This window comes from Bos mutus, chromosome 21, assembly GCF_027580195.1.
Source record: "Bos mutus isolate GX-2022 chromosome 21, NWIPB_WYAK_1.1, whole genome shotgun sequence".
NCBI classification, from domain to species: domain Eukaryota; kingdom Metazoa; phylum Chordata; class Mammalia; order Artiodactyla; family Bovidae; genus Bos; species Bos mutus.
In genome coordinates, this window is record NC_091637.1 from 28,282,130 (window position 1) to 28,302,858 (window position 20,729).

At 45.5% G+C, this 20,729-nt stretch overlaps 1 protein-coding gene and 1 non-coding gene across 3 annotated transcripts in view; both read left to right on the forward strand.

Moving 5' to 3' along the window:
- Positions 1-20,729, forward strand: part of PCSK6 (proprotein convertase subtilisin/kexin type 6) — a 169,790-nt gene that overhangs the window by 11,882 nt on the left and 137,179 nt on the right. The gene's annotated exons all lie outside the window — the stretch shown is intronic.
- On the forward strand, positions 11,496-11,567 carry TRNAC-GCA (transfer RNA cysteine (anticodon GCA)). Its single transcript has one exon. It is a non-coding gene; the product is annotated as a tRNA-Cys (tRNA).

The window sequence follows — 20,729 nt, forward strand, 5'->3', positions numbered from 1 at the left end:
GATCCCCTGCCTCTCCTCATCCCATTCTCAACTGACCCCTCCCCCAACACCACCCGCCCACATGTTACTGTCCGTGTGTCCTGTTTTCACGGAGGGTGAATGGGCCATGCCAGATGTACCCAGCAGTACATTTTGGAAAGCTCTCTACTGAAGTACGTAGAGGTCTACCTCCCTCTTTTGAAGTAGTTTTAAGCTGTTGTATTGAAGCCACATATTTGGTTACGGCATTGCCTTGTTCATTCATGTTATTTTATTTTTCTCCAGGTTTTTTTTTTCCTGTATCATAAACAACATTGCAGTGATCATTCTTGTTCCTCTTCTCTGTATGAGAATTTCTGTAGGCTACATAATAGCAAAAACAAATACGAGTAGTGAATATGTAAGTCCCCTACATACAAACCTTCAAGTTGTTTTTTTCAAAGATGTGAATGTGCATTCACACGTCCACTTACGTGACTTAGTTCGTGCGTCTGGTGTATGCTGTCACGTGCATGCCTCCTCTACACGTGGTTGTGCTCTTGTGTACTTGAGTGTACAGTCCTGTACAGAGGACAGCAGTGCAGCGTCTTTATTTCAAGCCCAGGATGTCCAGAAGCAAGTGTTAACGCAGTGGTGATACTGCTGGTACTACTGTACTTTCAAGGTACTGTAAGATTAAAATTGTTTTCTCTACTTTTGTGTTTGTTATCTGATATTTGTATGAAAAGTATTACAAACCTATTACAGTGCACTACTATATAGCCAAGCGTGTTAGTTGGGCACCTGGGCTTACTTTGTTGGACTCAGGAACAAATTGGACTTAATGATGGTCCTCTTAGAGTGGAACTCGTCTATATGTTGGGGACTTACTGTAATAATCACAGATACCTCTTGAGCCTTATTATGTGCTTTCCCTGAACTGACTCATTCAATCTTCTTAAGAACCCTGCAAGTAGGTATTGTCATTATCCCCTGTTTACAGAGAGGAAGCTGAGGCACAGGAAGGTTAAGTAACTTGTCTGTGATTGCAGCGCTTGCCCATACCAGAGCCAAAATCTGAGCTGAGGTGGTCTGGCTCCAGAGGCCAGGGAGCTGCTGAGGCAAAGCTGAGTCCGTGGGGTGGGGGTGAAGCGGGGCAGGGCTGGGAGGAGGGAGTAAGGGGTGGTCCAGGCAGGTGGGGCCGGGTGACACTGCCCACCCCTAGAAAGTAGGTGGGAGACCAGGCCCTCAGTGGTCCTCTGGGGGAGATTGTCAGTACTATTCTCACAGGTAAAAATCAGCTCTCATGGTTGTTTAATATGCTTTTTTTTTTTCCTGATTACTGTTAAAATTAAATGCTTCTTCATAAACTTATCAATCATTTCAATTCCTCTCTGAAGGATTTGTTTATATTCTTTGCCCATTTTTCCAGTGGTTTATTTTTCTTTTCTCCTGATGATCTGTAGGTGCCGTCACTCTCTTGTGGTTTTGAATCTTTTGTCTGTAAATAGATTCTCCTTTGTCACTTTTCTCTGAATGTTGTTCAGAGGGTGTGTTGGCTGCTTGTTTTTGGAGGTAAAATGCACAGTTGCCATTGTTTGCAGGGCTTTGGGCTTGTCACTCATGTGACTGAGTGAACAAGGCAGGGTCCCTGTCGACAACAGAAGAGAACTAAGTAACCATTGCCAGAGGAATAGTACAAGGAACACACAGGTGGGACCCGCCTGCTTTAGGATGACAGGAGAGTGGGGCTGGTTTTCCCTGGGAGGATCAGGGGTGGCTTTGTGACTAGTGGCTTTGGAGCCAGACCTTGAAGGTCCATGGTTGTCAAAAGCAAAGCAGGGAGAAGCAGGGAGCAGGCTGGCCTGAGGGGGAGTGTCATCCTGCATCCCATGGGGGAGAACCCAGCTGGCTGGCTCGGACAGAGGCATGGTCACGGTGGGGCTGCTTCCAGGCGTGTGTGCAGGGTAAGGAGAACCACTAGGGCTGTGGGCCAGCAGCGTGGGAGCCTCTGCCCATGCTGGGATGAGGGGATAGAGGGAGGGGGAGCAGGGTCAACAGAGCCTTGTGGGCGCCAAGGCAGCGAGGACGCGGCACCCTCCTGGCGCCTCCCACTGGCTGAGCCCTGAGAGGTGTGCTGTCAGGAGGGGTGCAGGGCTGGGCGAGGAGAGGGGGATAACCAGGGGAGCCTGGCGGGAAGGGGAGCATAACTTGAGGAGTAAGGGACGTCCTGGGTGTGGTGTCACCAGAGGTACAGCAGGCATTTGTCGGGTGCTAGTGTGAAGCCTGACACTGTGCAGGGGACTGGGTGGGAAGGTGCATTGGGCTGGCATCGCCCCTGGGACACTGCCTTGGTGCCATTGATAACTGTCCACGTGTCCTTTCGCATGCCTGCAGCCCTGTCAGACCCCATGTACCTGGATCTGTGCCTCCTTGCCCCAGTTAGAGTTTCTTTCGGTCTGTCCGACTGAGGACAGAGTTCACAATGGGAAACTAAGTCCGTTTCTGGCCACTTGGCACTTCGTCTAACACACAACTTGGTCTTTGGTTGTTTTCCTAAACATAAGCAAGTTTATATAAGAATCCCTCCTTGGGTTCTTCTTGGTTAAGCCTAATTTCTATAAAAAGGAAAGAAACCTTACTTCTGTCCTGCCCTCAAAGTAGCCATTCATGCCTGAGTTTGTTCACAGTCTTATGCACGTCTCCTAGTTTCTCTCTTGCAGGAATGTGATGCTGTCAGCCACAGGCCAGCAGCAGGACTTGCTTCCATGGCTTAAGCAAGTTTCTGTGCCACAACTTTCCCATCCCAGAGCCTCACACCCTGCATTTAAGCACGAGAGGCAGAAGCCCATTTATGGGAATGAACGCTCTTTTCCTGGAGTTTCATGTCCTTACACAACATGATCTCTCTGCTACTTTCTAGGTTTTTTTGTTTGTTTGTTTTGTTTTTAGTTTTCTTTTTCAAGGAATGTGGTTTTCTACCTTCCTCTGATACATGGACACACCAGGAAGATCAGAAAACCAAATTGTTCCTTTTCACACCAAATAGACCTGAAATCCAAAGGATTTCAGAGGTAGAATGGGTTCGCTGCCCCTAGAAGTTCATCTCTGAGACTCTTTTCCAGGCCCAGGACTAACCACCTTGCATGATGACAAGCTGTGTCACTCTTGTTCCAGCCAAGGAAGTGCATTTCCAAAACCTAACCAGGAGCATCTTTCCACTTCCCACCTTTACTTTTACTCTCAAAGGGTCTTGCATGTGTTGGTGTTTTCTTCTCATGTCAGAATTTCAATTATTCCGTAGAAACGCCTGTCTTCAAGCCAACTGGTTTTAAAACCAGCTGTCACTTCAGTCGTGTCTGACTCTTTGTGACTCCATGGCCTGTAGCCTGCCAGGCTCCTCTGTCCATGGGATTCTCCAGGCAGGAATACTGGACTGGGTTGCTATTTCCTTCTCCAGGGGATCTTCCTGATGCAGGGATTGAACCCGTGTCATTTCCGTCTCCTGCATTGGCTGCTGCTGCTAAATCATGTCAATCATGTCCGACTCTGTATGACCCCATAGACAGCAGCCCACCAGGCTCCCATCCCTGGGATTCTCCAGGCAAGAATACTGGAGTGGGTTGCCATGTCCTTCCCCAGTGCATGAAAGTGAAAAGTGAAAGTGAAGTTGCTCAGTCATGTCCGACTCTTCGCGACCCCATGGACTGTAGCCCACCAGGCTCCTCCGTCCATGGGATTTCCCAGGCAAGAGTACTGGAGTGGGGTGCCATTGCCTTCTCCTCCTGCATCGGCAGGTGGATTCTTTACTGCTGACACCACCTGAGAAGCCTGAAAGTTGGTTTTACTTTCTAGCAATTGGTTCCTTTCCTGAAGTTCATCACTAATAGTCTTTGAGCATGGTCTGAGCTGATGGCTGTGCCAGCCTGGGCTTGTCTTGGGGCCAGGCAGTCGCTCAGCCTCCTCCTGGGGTTGCCCCTGCGCAATGAGAGTTCTTTTCTCCTGGCAAAGCCGAGGAAGTTGTTTGTGTGTTTGCCACTGCTTCCCTCCTGTCTGTGTCTGTGTTTCACTTGAACCGTGTGGTTGGGATGTGTGAGTTAGGCTCCAAGTCTCCAGACAGGGCTGCATTCCTGCATGCACCCTGGGCTTGGAAGAGATGCTCAAAGATTGTTACAGACAGTGCACGCAGGCCCCAGGGAATAGCCATCTCACCAGAACTGCCCAGTCCCTTCTAAATGATGCACCTTTCTTCCCAGGTCTTCTGGGGGAGGTTTGTGAACATTGAGCTCAGTTTGATTTCTGTATCCTAACAGAAATCTTCATAACAGAAGATGACATATTGGCTGCTGTGACCAGCCTTCCTGTGGCCAGCAGGAGCTGGTGCCGTGGTTTCCCTGGCAGATCGTGGAGCTTTGCTGAGGGAACCAGACTAGTATGTGTAGCTGTCTGTCAGAGCAAGTCACCAGCTGCCTGACCCCTAGCTGGTTTCTCAGAAATCAGGAGTGGGGGAGCACTTCTGTTTTCTCCCCTAGAGGATTATGGAGTTCCCTGGGTTGTTCAGCTTGTTTATCCCAATTCTTTGAGTGTCTACTACGGTCCACCAGTAGAATGGATAAACAATGTGTCACGTTCCTACAGTGGGCATCTGTCCTCAGCAGTAAAGAGAAGACAGTTGGTATGTAACAGCAGGGTGGGCCCCACAGACTCTGCAGAATGTAAGAGAAGGCTTACACCAAAGAGTCATCTGATTTCATTTCTTGTTGTTCAGCCACTCAGTTGTGTCCAACTGTATGTGAGCCCGTGGACTGCAGCATGCCAGGCTTTCCTGTCCTTCACCATCTCCCGGAGTTTGCTCAAACTCATGTCCATTGAGTCAGTGATGCCATCCAACCATCTCATCCTCTGTCATCCTCTTCTCCTCCTACCCTCAATCTTTCCCAGCATCAGGATCTTTTCCACTGAGTTGGCTCTGCATCAGGTGGCCAAAGTATTGGAGATTCAGCTTGAACATCAGTCCTTCCAGTGAATATTCAGGGATTATTTCCTTTAGGTTTGACTGGTTTGATCTCCTTGCCGTCCAAGGGACTCTCAAGAGTCTTCTTTAGCACTGCAGTTCAAAAGCATCAATTTTTCAGCTCTTGGCTTTCTTTGTAGTCCAACTCTCACATCCATACGTGACTACTGGAAAAAACATAGCTTTGACTGTACGGACCTTTGCTGGCAAGTGATGTCTTTGCTTTGTCATACACTGTCTAGGTTTGTCATAGTTTTTCTTCCAAAGAGCAATCGCCTTTTCATTTCATGGCTGCAATCACCGTCTGCAGTGATTTAAAAATCAAGTTTGTCACTGTTTCCATTGTTTTCCCATCTATTTGCCATGAAGTGATGGGACTGGATGCTATGATCATAGTTCTTTGAATGTTTAGTTTTAAGCCAGGTTTTTCACTCTCCTCTTTCACTTTCATCAAGAGGCTCTTTAGTTCCTCTTCACTTTCTGCCATAAGGGTGGTGTCATCTATATATCTGAAGTTGTTGATATTTTTCCTGGCAATCTTGATTCCAGCCTGGGCTTCATCTAGCCCAACATTTCACATGATGTACTGTGCATATAACTTAAATAAGCAGAGTTCATTTCTAGAACAGGCAAAACCCACCTGTGGGAGTGGAATAGCAAGTAACATGTGGACTGCCTGGAGAGGGGCATGGGGAGGTATTCTGTGCTGATGGCGACATTCTCTGTCATGAAGGGGATTTGGGGTCATACAGGTGCAAACATTTATCAAAACTAAACAAATTTATTTATCTCACCGTATGTAAATTTTACTTCAGAGGAGAAAAATCTGTGAGCAAACGCTGAACTCTCCTGATGGTGTGGATGTTGAGATGTTTAGGGGAAGTGTACTCTTACTGTATTTTACTTTGGATGCACCAGAAGTAAGAGCGATTGACAGATAGACAGAGGCCTGGATACACAGAAACGTGAGTCACTTCAGTGATTATGTCAGTGGGGCAGTCAGAGTGGTGGGTGTGTGGGTGTTTGCAGTTCTTTCAGCTTTCTGTATGTTTGTAAATTTCCACAGTAAATGTTGGGGAGGAAAAGACTCTTAGGGGTGTGGTGGGCATAGGGCAGATTCAGGAGAAATCCCCTACTGTCCTGATAGGCTCGTCAGTTTGTGTTCAGAGATAAGGAGGAGAAGCCTAGTGGTTTAGTGGGGCAAAGAGGTCATCAGAGAAATCCCGTGGAATCTGTGCTTGGGGGACGGACGCTTTGGTAAGGTGAGCTCTAGGGTCATGCTCACATCTGGCAGGATTACTGTGGCTCTCTGAGCCCAGGGACAGAGAGATTCGGCCAGGAGAGAAGCACCCAGGGCACAGCGCTGTGCGGAGGCCTGCCGTCTGAGGGCCTTCCTGCAGAGGGGAGATAAGCCTTCCACAGACAGCCTGGCACCGTGGTGCGGGTCTGGGTTGCTGGCCTGCTGCTTATCTTCTCAGGCCTGTTCTGCGGTGCTTCTATATTACAGGATTTGAATTATCGTACAGACTTTTTAGCCCCCTTTTTTAAATCATAGAAGTTATTATTTTTTTAATCACCTGCAATTTGAAAACAATCAGCAATTGCTAAAAAGCTTTCTGGAAAAGAAGGCAAAATGATACATTGATCTCAAAGATGTAGTGTGACCTTCAGGTAACAATGAACATTTGATGTTAATACGAACAGCCATTGAAATCGTTCTGAATGGGAAAGTTTGTTGTCATCAGCAGTAGTAGCTGTGAGAATGGAGTAACCATTGGTGCCATTGGTGGAAGCTCTTGTGGACCCAGGCAGTGTTGGATTGAACCAGACTAGTGGTGTTCTGGTGGGGGCTGCCCTATGCTGGGGCCGTGCCCCTCCTTAGTGAGGGGCTGCCCTAGACCAGATGCGCCAGAGACCACCAACGTCAGGCTTCTCCCAGAGCCTCTGCCTAGGGAGGAAGCTCCCGGTCTGCTGGTAAGTAATTTAGGGCATGTGTGAGAAGCGGGGGTAGGGAGAGCAGAGAAGAATGAAAGCATTATTCTAAGAAGCTGATCTTATTTATAGATTCTCCTAATTCTATTAAAATGAAGGCCGGAGGGTTATAAAACTTGGAACACATAACACAGAATAGCCATGAAAGGACGTTAAGTGAAAATAGGGAACAATAGTAAAATGAGAAGACAGTGTCGACAGGAAGAGGTGACGGTTTTCTGAAATAAAATTGTCCTAGGGCACACTGTATGGGGAGAGTGAATTAAAATGAGGAGAGAACTTGGAAGGAAACAGAAAACATTTCATAATGAAAAGGGGAAAGTGTTAGCCGACTCAAGAGGAAAACAAAGATTACACTAATTACATTAAGCGACAAATAAATAAAATGCCATCGTTGTAAAGAGAAATAAAACTAATTAAATACTTAATGTGCTTTAAGAGGGCTTAGCAAAATAAAATGTATCAACTGTGATAAAATATGTAGACAGCCGTGATTTTCCTGCTTTGGCCCAGCAGCTAGGATAGTGCCCGACCTCCTGCATGTAAAACAAGGGATTTTTTATTCCTGACATAGCACATTAATGTTTGTATGTCATGAAACAAAATAATGAGCCCCTCATATTATTAATAGAAAAGCTGGAATCAAACAAATGCTTTTAAATGAATGAGTTTATGAATGAATAAGGAGTTAAAAAATACACGCTCAAAATGGAAAGCAACAGAACCACCTTCTAAGATAAAAATCTGACAAATGAAGATTTGAAGGAGGTGTTTCTCTTTAGTGCCAGTAACTTAAGCTCTCTCTGCATTTTCTGCTGGAAAGCAGAGTTACTGGTACCCCCGACAGTCAGATGCTTGGAAAATGTCAGGTCTGAAGTGAACATGGATGCGTGTTAATGCTGATAATCTTATCATCACCACCTTGATGTCTGTTAATACCAGAAGAGAGGGAAGTGGCATGTCCTTTCAGTGTTAGGCCCTGGAGTCAGAGTAGGAGAACACCGTCTGTAGGGCTTCAAAGCTAGCCAAAGGTGTCATGGAGAAGATTTCAGACATACTGCTCCTTTTACCTTTTGTCTTTTTTGAGGGGAAAAGATGAGCTGATGTGAAAAGTTTAGGATGGGAAAGGTAGAAAAAAGCCAGACCAAGAAAGAGCTGATGAGCCATTGGGTAGCCCGGACATCCGGGCCACAGAGCCTGCCCACCAGTTCCCAGGGAGACACCTGGTCAGTGGCCACTCCAGCCAGCCCACGTGGTATTCGCCCTCCTCAGCCATCCCCCTGCTAGACTCTTGTCCACCATCATGATGCTAAAGAGGACACTCCTGCTTGGAACTAATTGGTTAATGATCCTCTTTGGAGGATGAAAGAAGAGTTTAGATTCAGTAAAACTTACTGTCAATTAGCCAGTGTGGGCACCTGGGAGCCAGTGGACAAGCTCACGAAGGAATAGTTTGTTGCCTGGACACGGCAGTTGGGGCGTGGAGTGGCTCTGTGACTTGGCACGGCTCTGTGATGCCCATTTGCCTGTTGACTATAACCAACAGGTCCACTTTCATCCCCATGGAGAACGGTGTGCCTGGAAGTGCTGAATTTTATCCTTTTCTCAAGCCATTCTCAGTCTGGGCATCACTCAGCAGGGCCTGCACAGAACCCAGACTCTCCTGATTCAGAGAACAAGAGTCAGACTGGGGCTCTGGGACAGGAGACACGAGGTGGGTGGTTTTCTCTTCTGCTGCTCCTCCCCACTACACCTGTTTTCCACTTTATTGAAATGTTGATCAATTTTGATCTATTTTGATCTGGTAGCTCTTGCCATCAGAGCCAGTGGCCAAAACAGGCTGCAGGATTGTTCTAATCCCAACACTTTGTCTGCAGTTGGTCAGCGGTCGATATCTCTGGGTCTCAGGTCACACACCGATCTGTAAAGTGTGGTTGTAATCATCACTTTCCAAACAGCATTCTCATCTGGCTGTTGTGAACATCGTAGCATGGACTTCTTCCTGTGTGACTGAGAGGGCAGACATTATCAGTGCAGCCGTTCGTGGGCTCGCTGGACTGACAGATGCTCTGCACAGGCCTCTCTTGTGGACACTGACCCTCCAGCCCAGGGCCCACCCCCATTTACCATTACCTGCTGTGGCCCCTCAGCTACATCTTGCCTGGGTGGGTTCCATACTGATTCTGGAGGAGCCACGGAACACTGGGTGTTTGTGGCATCCTGGGATCACCGTCCACCTTGGGCTGTGAGGGCTGAGCTATCAAAGGACCAGATTGCTTTAAGCAGTGGTCTGAAAGCTCCCCTGCTGATACTGGAGGGTTTTCATTCTGCCAGGGAATAGGACAGTGTGCCAGCAATTTCAGAGCATCACAAAACAGTAGCTAGGGATCATTGAGATACTAAATGAGAGGATGGTGCCTGAAACAAAGGGGGCTCTGACCTACCTTCTGTGGGAACTCAGAGGGGACCATGGAGGCAAACTGGTCTCAGGACTTGGTCTCTAGCCAACAAGACACCTGCATCAATAACTAACCAGTGGAATGTGCGAGGTTGTCTGAGAGGTGTGGAAGTGATACTGGAGGACTGGGCACTGGGGATCACTTCTACCTTATGAAGGAAAATAGTGAGGAGGATGAAGACAGGATGGGGAGAAGGATGAGGATGATGGTTAGGTTGATGTTGATGGAGAGGAGGAGGAGGAGCATGTGGAGGGTGATGGTGAGGATAATGGTAGGATGAGGATGTGGACGATGGTAAGAATGATGAGAATGGTGATGGGGAGGATGGAGAGGATGATGGTGATAGTGACGGTAAGGGGAATGAGAGGAGGAGGAGGATGTGAGGAAGAGGATGATGATGGTGATTATAAGGGTGATGGTGACAATTATAAGAGTGGTTAACTCTTACCGGGCCAGAACCTACTCTAAGTGCTTTACCTCCGTGACTCCTTACAGCTGCCTCCTCACAACGGATGCCCCTCCGGCTCCCATGTGACGGATGAGGACACAGCACAGAGAGGTTCAGTGATGCATACAGTTCAGATGCGGCAGAACCAGAGCTGACTGCACACTCACTTCTTTGTTACCTTTGAAACATGTTATTCAGTGCATATAAAATATTTCCCACAACATATATGTTCATTATTAAAAAGCATAAAAATAGAACTATTGACACCACCACCCAGCCCAGAAAGTAGACGATTATCAACATTACTTACGTATTCCTTTTTCATCTTTCCACTGTTAAAAGGTAAACCAAGGCATATTAAAAATTTTAAGAATTTATGTGAGCAAAAATCGATTTGAATCAGGCAGCACCAAAGGGGAAGTGGATATTAGTGCCGTGTGAACACAGGAGCGAGACTTTTATAAAGGAGAAGCAGAAATAAAGTGAGGAAGTGATCTGATTGGCTGTTGCTTCGGCGGCTGCCTTATTTGGGAAAGCTTAGTTAGCTAATCCTGATTGGCTGCCCTTAGGTTTTGATTTCTTAACCTTGAAGCATTTACAGGCTTGGGTTTGGTTTGCTTACCTGGGCTGCTAAGGCAGTAGAGTCACCTCAGCCTAATGGCCTCCTTGTTTAATTAATTTAACCCCACCCTGCCCACACCTCTCCAGCCCCACAGGGTAACCACAGTCCAAACAGTACGTGTGTCACAGGTGTAGGTATGCTTAGACTGTACCTTGCTTAGTTTGACTTTTGAGCTCTGTGAAAGTGAAGTTCTGTAAAAGCTGAAGCTCCAGTACTTTAGGCCAGCTGATGTGAAGAGCTGACTCATTGGAAAAGATGCTGATGCTGGGAAAGATTGAAGGCAGGAGGAGAAAGGGGAGACAGAGGATGAGATGGTTGGATGGCATCAGTGACACAATGGACATGAATTTGAGTAATTTCTGTGAGATGGTGACGGACAGGAAAGCCAGGCATGCTGCAGTCCATGAGTTCACAGGACACTACTGAGCGACTAAACAATAACAGCAACAAAAAATGATATACTGTATGTGTGTGGTGTTCTGGGACTTTCTTTTTTTTTCACTTAACATCAAGTTTCTAAGGCTCAGCTACATTGTAGCCATAGCCCCAGCATAGCTGTGGTTCATTTCACTTCTCTACAATATTCTTCAGCCAGCAAATCATCATGCGCATGTCCTTCTCCCAGCAATAAATGAATGTGATTTCTACTAAGAACAGGGTTGCTACAACAGCTCTGTGCATGCCCTCTGGTTTGCGTATATCAGAGTTTCTCTGAAGCACGTGCCTAGAATTGGGATGACTGGATTTTTGTATACTGAATACCAGTGCTTTTTCAGTTACAAGTGTAGGAAATGGCATTTCCAAGTTTGTGAATTTTTAAAAAAATCTTGTGTAGGTGTCTTCTGATTAAATAGGAAAATTAACTGTTACATAATTGTATGCATCAGTCTTTTCTCTTTTTTATAGCAGTTTTATGAAGGTATAATTTGTGAGCCATATGACCTGTTTAAAATGTACAGTTCATTTTGTTTTTGTTAGTGTATTCATATATTAGAGAGGGCTTCCCTGGTGGCTCAGAGGTTAAAGCGTCTGCCTGCAATGCTGGAGACCCAGGTTCGATCCCTGGGTGGGGAAGATCCCCTGGAGAAGGAAATGGCAACCCACTCCAGTACTCTTGCCTGGAGAATCCCATGGAGGGAGGAGCCTGGTAGGTTACAGTCCACAGGGTTGCAAAGAGTTGGACATGACTGAGCAACTTCACTTCACTTCATAGAGTTGTGCTACCATCACTACAATCAGGTCTAGAGCATTTCATCACCCCAGAAAGAAACCCCACACCCACTGGCTGCCACGCCCCATCATGCCCTGGCTGCCCCAGCCCTAAGCATCAACTAATCTACTTTCTGTCTCTACAGAGTTGCTTACTCTGGACATTTCACATGATGGAATGATAGAGTGTGTGGTCTTTTTTGTGACTGACTTCTTTCCCTTAACACAATGGTCCCCAACCTTTTTGGCAGCAGGGACAGATTTCATGGAAGAGGAGGGGAGGGTGGTTTGGGGATGATTCCAGCACATCACATTTATTGTGCACTTTGTTTCTATTATTACTACATTATGATATATAATGAAATGATTATACCACTCACCATAGTGCAGAATCAGTGGGAGCCCTGAGCTTGTTCTCCTGCACCTGGATGGTCCCATCTGGGAGTGACAGGAAACAGTGACACCCCAAGTGTGTTGCTTATGTCTTCTCTGGAATCTTGTGTTGGTTGCTGTCATTGCAGAAAACCCTGATTCACAAAGATGGGATACTGGAAATGGAAGCAGGCTTTTCAATGCTTTTGTGCAATCTCAGGATATTCTGCCTTGACTTTAATTCAGAATGTATGGAGATTTGAAGTTGTCTCAAACATACGCTTTAGGCCACCATCATTTGTGATCTCAAGCAGCTGATCTTCTAGCACAGATAAAGTCAGTTCATCTGGCTTATTCACAGGTGGGTGGCAGATCCATGCATTCTCAGTCTGGGGGTCTTTCATGGTTGGAAAATAAGGCTCAAACTCTTAGTCTCTTTAAAAATCTCTGCTACTGTTTGAAACATCAAAATCCCAATGTTCATTCATCGCCCCCATAATTCCAGTTTGACTTTGAATGCAGTCACTTCATCTGCCAGCTTGAGCACAGTTGTCATTCTTCCCTGGAGTGATAGATTGAGTTAGCTGAGCAGGTTGAATATGTCACAGAAGTAAGCAAGTTTTGTGACCCATTCTGTGTCACTGAAATGTGCTGCCAGTGGGGGCTGCTTTTCTAAAAGAAATGTTTTCACAGTGTGGAGACCCACATTCAGAAGCAACCTCTTTGACGTGAGTAGTGAAACCCAGAAGCCATTCAGTCATGGCAGCTGCTCCATCCGAGCATATACAGACACAAAATGACCAGTTCAGTGTTCTGATATGTGATCATTTAGAGGCTTAAATAGTTCTGCAGCTGTGGTGTTGATTGGCAACAAAAGTGCACATAACACAGTCTCCTGCACATCCTCCTGAAAAACATCTCCCACAGAAACAGGCATTGTCTTGTCAACTCAGGTGGACTCATCAGATCTCTCTGCTAATGATAATCTGTATTTGTAACTGCTCCCCAGCACTAGCCTCACTGCTTCAGCTCCATCTCAGATCATCAGGTGTTAAGATTCTCATAAGAAGCAAGCAACCTAGATGCTTCACACATGCAGTTCATAGCAGGCTTCATACTCCTGTAAGAATCTACTGCCACCACCTCTGACAGGAGGCGGAGCTCAGGTGGTCATGCAAGTGTTGGGGAGTGGCTGTAAATACAGATGAGGCTTCACTCGCTTGCTCGATGCTCACCTCCTCCTGTGCAGCCTGCTTCCTAACAGGCCACAGATGGGTACTAGTCCATGCCCTGAGAGTTGGAGACCCCTGCCGTAGCATGCTTTTAAGATTCATTCATTTGAGTATGTTCCAGTACTTTATTCTTTTTATTTCCAAATAATATCCCAAATATTCCTCTGTTTGGATATACCAGTATCTGGATATTTTATTTGTTTGTCAGTTGATGGAAATTGAGGTTCTTTTTGCTCTGCTCTTTTGGCTCTTGCAAGTAATGCTGCTGTGGACATTGGTAAGTTTTGTGTGGAGCTATGCTTTTACTCCTTTAGGGTTATACGAAGGAGTGGAATTGCTGGGTCGTGTGGTAGCTCTCTTTGACCTATTGAGAAGCCACTGGATTGCTTTCTAAAGTAGCTCCATCACTTTACAATCTCTCCAGCAGTGTATGAGTTTTCCAGTTTCTCCATATTCTCATCAACAACACTTGCTATCATCCATCTTTTGTGTTGTACCCATTCTAGTGCTGTTGTAGTTGTGGTTTGCATTTTCCTGATGGCCGATACTGTTGAGCATCTTCCAATGGGCTTTTGGCCTCTTGCATGTCTTCTCCAGAGAAATATCTGTTGAGATCCTTTGTCCATTTATAATTGTTTTGTCTTTTTATTATTGCATATTTTAGACACAAGTCCCTTACCAGGTATGTTATTTGCAAATACTTCCTCCCATTCTGTGGATTGTCTTTACATTTTCTTGGTGGTGCCCTTTGAAGTACAAAGATTTTTTTTTTAATCCATTCTTTCATTCTCTGTCTTTTAATTGGTATATTTAGTCCATTCACATTTAAAATCATTGCTGATATCATTGGCTTAATATCATTTGTTCTTCTTCCTGCTTTTTATACTTCCTCTAATTATAATGGAGTGTCTTAATAATTCTGTTTTATTTACTGACATAACACATCAATTATACTTCTGTAAAATACTTTTTTTAGAGATTTCCTTAGAGTTCACTGTATATATTGTAAACTAATTTATGTCCACCATCAAATAGCCCTGTGCCACTTGAAAGGTAGTGTAGGCACTTTGTGATAGAGTCTTCCTGGTTTCTCCCTCTTGCCCTGGTGATGCCAGACTTCAGGGGGACTTCAAGAGCACTTCCTGTGCTCTTGTTGAAGAAGCCCCTCCATACCTGAGGTCAACAGTCTCTCCCATGCTATCCATCAGTGTCGCAGAGGGCAGCAGACGGCACTGTGGCCTTTCCTTTAGAATAGCCCCATCCTAGCACCCCAGAGCAGGTCAGGGCGTGTCATCATTCCCTGGCACGTGTGCTAGGCTCTGTGTTCTGGAGCTGGGAAGTGAGCCAGGAGGTCCCTCGGGGGCACTGGACACACTGTCAGGCAGACCCAGTCCATAAACAGAATATAACAGAATATTGCCATCCCATCACCCCAGAGAGGTCCCTCGGGGGCACTGGACACACTTTCAGGTGGACCCAGTCCTTGGACAGAATATAACAGAACACATGGAAGGTTGTGTCAGTTCAAGGCAGATCCTGTGGGCCAGGGTGGTATTTCAGGGATGTGGGACCAGTGTGGATGCAGAGCTTGAGTCTGATGTCCACCGGGAGGTCTGGGTGTCCCCAGTGTACCCCAACCTGAGAGGGGTCTGAGGGCGTGGGGGAAGGCCCTCACTCACGCCAGCTGCTCTTGCCCAGTCCTCCCCTGAAGGCAGCTTGTGTTCCTGTGGTCACCGAGGGGCTCTGGGTCTGGGCACTGAGATCCTGGGGACTCTATTGCACGGTGCACAGTGGCTCAGTGGGCTTCAGCTTCCACATGTCAAGGGGCTGCCCCTCTTTTCCTGGGTTCACGCCACCTCTGTCATCACCTCACCCCCTCCTGGCCTCCGTCAGCTGTGCCTGCCACTGGCCTTGACTTCAGAGTCCTTGGTTCCCACTGAGAGGTGGTGGGGTGGAGCAGCCCTGTCACCTGCCAGACAGAGAAGACAGCTACCTGGAGCCTGTAAGGGACGCCACCTGGCTCCCAAGCATGTTCTTACCCCTTGGTGAGCAGTTTCCAGGAGACTGATCCCTTCACTTTTACCCACTGACACCAACCGCAGCAGGGACGACCCTTTTAGAGATGGAGATGAAAACCTCTGACACAGGCCTGGCTGTTGGATGTGTGAGCCCCTCCCCCACTCCCTGGGGACCCAGTGTCTGTGCGTCTTGAGAGCCACTGCCCCATGGGTGTCCTTAGTTCCAGCACCCTGACCTCCCCAGCCATCAGCTTTGGTTCTCTCTTGATGCTGATTGGCTGGTCTCGGCGACTGTAAACATGCCCTGCATGTCTGAGTTATGTGTTACAGGTCCTGGTGTGGGGAAAGCATTGGGTCAGTTTGGCCCTGTCTGCGTGGTTTACATCCCCTCAGCCTGCTCTCTCTGTGCAGGCTCTCCTGGTGCACAGTGACTCCCCCAGGGCAGCTCCATGACCTCTGGGGCCCATCTCATGGATGGGTGTGGAGCGGGGGTGTGGGCTGGGTCCAGAGGAGGAAAGGCCCTACTGTGAGGGACACAGGGACACACCTTTTGCTCACACTGGTGGGAGGGCTGCTTCAGTAGATAAATGAAGTCAGGTCTAATTGTGACCAGTGTGTCTGACGGGCCCACTTCTTCCCACCACCTTTCCCAGTTGTTATTTCAAAGTGCTGTGCATTGTGATTTTTTTTTTTCTTTTTGACTCTGGAACCTTAAAGTTGCACTCTGGGGTGCAACAGTGGCCTGCTGGTTCCCCACATGTGTTCTTAGTTACTGATTTATGGATTTTAATTCCCCTCCTCCCTCCCTCCCCCACCGTGTGCTCTCTAAAGCCATAAGCAGAATCCACCCGACTTTACAGGCTTTGCAGTCACAGTTGTCAGGTTGCCAGGCACCTGTTCTCCCCAGGCCCCATGCACCTCCTGCACTTCATCTCATGTATCAGTATGTGTAATCACGGATGCTCTGGATTTGCGTGTCACCCAGTGCCGTGGATTACCCTGAGTCCTACACGTGCACACACCCAGTCCCAGCAAGGTGGTTGTCTCAGTACTCCAAGAATGTGTACATAGCCCAATCTCAGGATCCCCTTTTGAGGGACTATTTTAGGATCGCTTGCAGTAAGGATTGCTTTATGAGTCAGGATCTCAGCAGGAGAAATTAGGGTACTGGGAGGAGGGTAAATTGATAGACTCACTTTTCCCCAGGTGTGGATGGAGTTCAGAGAAACCACCCGAGACTGTTAACAACAGAATTCCTTTTATCCCACAGCCCCAAAGGGATAGAGTGAGAAGTAATGGAGCCTAGGAGGAGAGATGGCCTTGACCAGGTGCCTTGAGAAGAGCCACAACTTCCAGGGAGACACAGCAAGCTTAGGAGACCCTACAGGGAGAGCCAGGGGAGTAGCTCGGCCTGTTTACTCTCCTCCATCCCCGCTCTGCTCCCTTCCCAGGGTTTTCCAGGACCAAACTGCACCCTCAGCCAGAGGGTGCAGAGCTTGCTGACACAGTCCTTGTTCCTGGAGCAGAGAGCCAGGTGGAAGAGGTTGGAAAGGAGATGTAGGGAGCTAAACAGAAGATATCTGGCCCATTCCTGTAAGTTCTAAAAGCTTTGGTTTGATGTCTCACACTTAAATACTTACTCTGGCTTGAACTTGTTTTTGATGTGAAGAAGGGATTTAACTCCCTCCACCCAGTCCTGTATAAATTTCCAAGCACCATCAGTTTCTAAGTCCCTCATTTTAATTGATGTTTCTGATAAATCAAGTTCAGTATTTGCGTGGGTCTGTCTCTTTTCTGTTCCCTGGGTTAATTTGTCCCTGACCCAGTGCCTCATCACCTTTCTTGCAGAAGCCTTATAATAAAACTTGATGTCTTGTCCTTTTCCAGGAATATCTAGGCTATTCTTGGGCTGTTGGGTCTAACATGTTGGCTTTGAATCAATTTGACAGGTTCCACAAAACAAATAAATCCTGTTTGAAATTTGCCAGAACTTTTATATAAATATATAAATCTGTTAGATGTGGTTGTTATATCTTTCTGATATGGGGTCTTCCTGTCTGTGAACATGGTATGTCTGTTTATTTAAGTCTCCTTTAATGTCTATTAGCAAAGTTTTGTAACTTTCTATATATAAGACTTACATTCTTTTGTTTAGTTCCTCAGTTGTGTCCGACTCTTTGCAACCCCATGGACTGCAGTACACCAGGCTTTGCTGTCCTTCAGCATCTCTTGGAGCTTGCTCAAATTCATGTGCATTGAGTCAGTGATGCCATCCAACCATCTCATTCTCTGTCATCCCTTTCTCCTCTTGTCTTCAGTCTTTCCCAGCATCATGGTCTTTTCTAATGAGTTGACTCTTCAGATCAGTTGGCCAAAGTATTGGAGCTTCAGCTTCAGCATCAGTCCTTCAGTGAATATTCAGGGTTGATTTCCTTTTGGATTGACTGGTTGGATCTCCTTCCAGTCCAAGGGACTCTCAAGAGTCTTCTCCAATACCACAGTTCAAAAGCATCAATTCTTTGGTGCTCAACCTTCTTTATGGTCCAACTTTCACATCCATATATGACTACTGGAAAAAAATGTAGCTTTAACTATATGGACCTTTGTTGGCAAAGTAACATCTCTGCTTTTTAAATACACTGTCTAGGTCTGTCATTGCTTTTCTTCCAAGGAGCAAGTGTCTTTTTAAATTTAATGGCTGCAGTCACCGTCTAGAATGATTTTGGAGCCCGAGAAAATAAAGCCTGTTATTGTTTCCATTGTTTCTCATCTGTTTGCCATGAAGTGATGGAACTGGATGCCATGATCTTAGTTTTGTGAATGTTGAGTTTTAAGCCAGCTTTTTCACTCTCTTTCACCCTCATCAAGAGGCTCTTTGTTCCTCTTCACTTTCTGTCATAAGGGTGGTGTCATCTGCATATTTGAGATTATTGGTCTTTCTCCTGGCAATGTTGATTCCAGCTTGTGCTTCCTCCAGCCCAGCATTTCATATCATGTACTCTGCATGTACGTTAAATAAGCAGACGATATACAGCCTTGACGTACTCCTTTCCAATTTGGAACCAGTCTTTTGTTCCACGTCCGGTTCTAACTGCTGCTTCTTGACCTGCATACAGTTTTCTTAGGACGCAGGTAAGGTGGTCTGGTATTCCCATCTCTTGAATAATTTTCCACAGTTTGTTGTGATCCACAGAGTCAAAAGCTTTAGCATACTCAATGAAGCAGAAGTAGATATTTTTTCTGGGATTCTCTTGCTTTTTCTATGATCCAACTGATGTTGGCAAATTGATCTCTGCTTCCTCTCCCTTTCCTAAATCCAGCTTGAACATCTGGAAGTTCTTGGTTCACATACTGTTGAAGCCTGGCTTGGAGAATTTTGAGCATTACTTTGCTAGCATGTGAGGTGAGTGTAGTTATGTGATAGTTTGAACATTCTTTGGCATTGCCCTTTTTGGGATTGAAATGAAAACTGAGCTTTTCCAGTCCTATAGTCACTGCTCAGTTTTCTAAATTTGCTGGCATATTGAGTGCAGCAGTTAAACAGCATCGTCTTTTAGGATTTGAACAAGCTCAACTGGAATTCCATCACCTCCACGTACTTTGTTTGTAGTGTTGCTTCCTAAGGCCTACTTGACTTTGCACTCCAAGATGTCTGGCTCTAGGTAAGTGATCACACCATTGTTCAGTATATGGATACCTTAAATTTTTTATATATAGGAATTGCACATTTTTTGTAAATCACTGCAGATGGTGACTGCAGCCATGAAATTAAAAGACTCTTACTCCTTGGAAGGAAAGTTATGACCAAACTAGATAGCATATTCAAAAGCAGAGACATTACTTTGCCAACTAAGGTCCGTCTAGTCAAGACTATGGTTTTTCCTGTGGTCACGTATGGATGTGAGAATTGGACTGTGAAGAAGGCTGAGCGCCGAAGAATTGATGCTTTTGAACTGTGGTGTTGGAGAAGACTCTTGAGAGTCCCTTGGACTGCAAGGAGATCCAACCAGTCCATTCTGAAGGAGATTAGTCCTGGGATTTCTTTGGAAGGAATGATGCTAAGGCTGAAACTCCAGTACTTTGGCCACCTCATGAGAAGAGTTGACTCATTGGAAAAGACTGATGCTGGGAGGGATTGGGGGCAGGAGGAGAAGGGGACAACAGAGGATGAGATGGCTTGATGTCATCACTGACTGGATGGATGTGAGTCTGAGTGAACTCTGGGAGTTGGTGATGGACAGGGAGGCCTGGCATGCTGCGATTCATGGGGTCGCAAAGTGTCGGACACGACTGAGCGACTAAACTGAACTGAACTGATGGTACCTTAAGTTTTCTAGCAGTTGTTGCTAAAAAAAATCACCCAGTTGACTTTTTAAAAATATTGTTCTTATATCCAACCACCTTGCTGTAAACTCCCTTATTCTTTCTAGTAATTGGGAATGCTTTCAATATTTCCCTGTTAAGATGGATACTTGCTGTTTGTTTTTATAGATAGCTTTTTACCAGGTTAAGTAATTTCCTTTCTCTTTATAACTTGCTAAGAGCTTCTTATCATATGGGTGTTGAATTTTAGCAAAAGTTCTCCTGCATCTCCTTTAATCTTGTTCATGTAATGATTACGTTTATTGATTTTCTAATGTTAAAATACCCTTGCATTTCTCAGATAATCTAAACATGGTCACAGTGGATTATTTTGTTTTTGCTTTGCTCAATTTGGCTTTCTAATATTCTAGTTAAAAGTTTGCTTCTGTATTCATAAAAAAAATGAACCCATGATATATTCCTTTCTTGTACTGTCCTTGTTTGGTTTTAATATTAAAGATTTTCTGGGCTTAGAAAATTTTACTCTTTTTCTATTCTCTGGAAAAGTTTATGGCAGACTGAGATGATTCACACCTTGATTTTGGTAGAACTTACCCATAAAACTGTGTAGGCCTGTTTGTGTAATAGAAAACATTTTTTTAACTACTGCTTCTATTTCTTTAATGGAAAGTCTGACATCCAAGGACTTGCTTATATTATTTACATTTTCAAATTTGTTAGCTTAACATCATTCATAGTGCTTCTTTATTATTTTTAAATTCTCTGCTTTATTTGTAGTTGTATGTCTCCTTTCATTTACAACATCACTTCTTTGTGTCTTCTCTCAGTTTTTTTTGGTGATATTGCTGTGAGTTTGCCCTTCTTCCTAGATTTTGGCCTTGTTTATTCTCTATATTATAAATTTATTTTCTCTTTTTGCAGAATTCTGCTCCTAACTTTATTATTTTCTCCCATGGTTTATTTATTTAGTTAAACAATGGTTTTAGTTAGACTCTTAATCTCATGAATTTTCAGTGTGTCTACTTCTAATATGAGCACCTAAGGTAATACATTTCCCTCCCACTGCCTTATTCACTGGTGCT